A 2,657-nucleotide genomic window follows, 5' to 3' on the forward strand; every position below is an offset into this window, starting at 1 on the left:
CTTAAAGATTTAACTTCTAATACAAGATTTTGAGAATACTACATATATCTCCTAGATTTTTAATATACACATACATGAATATGTTACTATAAATGCTCTTTCAACTGCTTATTTTTATTAGACTAAAAATCATTTTCAAAGCATATGTCACGAACCATGGTTAAATATACAGTACATTAATTAAATAATAACTCAAATTTTTTGTCTATGATATGAAGGAGAGAAAGAGGAGGGAAATGGGACGAGTGGATTACATGTAGATTGATGCTGGGAAGCGTTCAACGATGGGCTCCGCGGAAGTTGAGCACTTAATTCATAATTAAGTAGTATCATTTGGTGTTGTTAACTTAATTCATGTTCAGGACGTGTAAACAATATCTTCTAACTGACATCGAAACGGTCCAAAGCTAAGAGAGAGAGAAAAAAAAAAGAAACGGAACACAGTAATAGAAAGGGTCTCAAACAAATGTCAATGGCTTTCCATAACGACCGGAATCGTTTTATGTTGTTGATTTAGTTTTTGAATTTAATTTGTTTGGAGATTGATGGCCTCCACCACCATAACACTCCCAAGAAACTTCCGAGATTGAAGCTTTGTTTTACAAACACACAAATAATCGAATCTCATTTTTATTGAAACCTAGTTTCTCTCAGGAGATTCGTACCTTGATATATACGTTACCTTTCTTTTCATTCAAAAGTAATATTTTGACCTTCTTTTGATATTACTTGAGGTTATGGCAACAAAGCCGGACAACCAAGACCAGAACAAGATCTAACCAAAGCAAATTTCATCGGTGTCATCAGTCATCACAAGATGAATCTAATCAGAAACCGGAAAAGTCTTTGTAATTGCCGAAAATATGAAAAAGAAGAGGAAGAAGAACTGATCAACGAAGAGAACTCTGACAAAATATAGGAAAATAAAGAAAAAGAGAACAAGGGTGAACTCAATGAAGAGACTAAGATGAAGATGAGACTTCAAGAAGGATGATATTGACATGCATTCGAAATAAGTTGAAAGTGATGAAGAGGCAACCGAAGAAGAAGTGAGAGAAGAAAAGGAAGTGAACAAAAAGGAGAGGGTTTAGGAAGAAGAATCAGAAGAAAATAACAAGAGGGAAGTAGTGAAAGGTAAGAAAGAATCTCCATCAGCCTACAACGATGTAATAGTAAGTAAGATGCAAAAGAACCCAGTGAAGAACAAAGTTTTGGCTCTTGCTGGAACTTTTCATACTGTTATTTACTATGAGACTGCATCATCTAAGTGATATATGTCACACAGAGACACTACTACAACAACAACAATGACATCTTTAGCTTCGAATTCCATGTTATGTCTAATTATCTTAATTTTTGTCCGGTGAATTGTATGCGTTTTGAGTGAAGAAAGAAGTGGATTGGATGCATTGGTGTATATATGCAAGTATCTAGATTATTATGATCAATATGAAGCAAAACCTAATGTTTAACGGTAAGAACTAGAAAGAGGGGTAAGTATTGGCTACAGAAGAATAATTAACATTGATAGTTTACATCTTGTTATGGTTCAGAAAAATCCCACGTGGAAGAAGGATCATCATATACATAGTGGCAGCGTCACACTGCAGATCTGCAAGTGTTAGAGATGGGCAAGTAGGCAAGTGACAGATGTGGGCTCATATAGTGGAAGATGTCCCGTCACTAGTGTATTTGTGTACCCAAGATACGAGTCAGTGCTGTTTTATAATATAGCCTTTCTAAATTGGTTTAGGTAATTTTGGCCCGATTGTTTTAGTTTGTGCAATTTTGTTTACAAAATGTTAGTCCATATATACGTATCAACAGTTGGTCAAAGTCCATTCATGCTTTTGGTCAAAGAACTGAATTTGGTAAATAATACATCAACATACTAACACAAATGATGTGATACATGTCATGGGGGAAATAAGTGTTATTAAACTCTAAAATTTGTTTATGTCACTGAAAAGTGAAAACTATAAATAAAGTGCTAAATATAGAGTATTTTGTTAAGGTTAAATAAGTGAATAACATGTGTTAAAAAAAAGTGAATAACCTGATAGTAATAGATACTATATGCTACTCAACCTTGTTCTATTAAATTTTACCCAAATCAATTTATGACTTAGAAGGATACATGTGCTTTTAGTGCCTATCCAAGTTTTGCCCCACCCACATGAAAGCTCCAATCAACTTTGACATTTTGTTATACAAAACAAACATAGATGGCAGGACACAAAATAAGTGAGATTGAGTGACAGTTGTCCAGAAAGTTGTCCGAACGAGATGAGATCAACCACAAAACAAAAAAACAAAGAGAAAGAGAAGAACAACAAGAAGAGGTTGCACGTCTTGTTTGCTTAATTTTATTTTATTTTCCCAACCCTCATCAGTTACATTGTATAAATGGCTTTGACAGGTTTACGATTGTATAAAGACATCTTAATTGTATCTGTATGTAAAACTTATGTGTACTTTAGATCAAACTTGTATATGCTGAAAAACAAATCTGTGTATCAAAATATGCATTTCTACATCTATTATATTAAAAGAGAAGTCATAATTTCTTTTATGTGTGATATTCTTATCTGGACTATCTTATATATTAGTATTAAATATATATATATTTAATACTAATAATATATAACCTTTCTAAC

Source organism: Raphanus sativus, chromosome 9 (assembly GCF_000801105.2).
Source record: "Raphanus sativus cultivar WK10039 chromosome 9, ASM80110v3, whole genome shotgun sequence".
NCBI classification, from domain to species: Eukaryota; Viridiplantae; Streptophyta; class Magnoliopsida; order Brassicales; family Brassicaceae; genus Raphanus; species Raphanus sativus.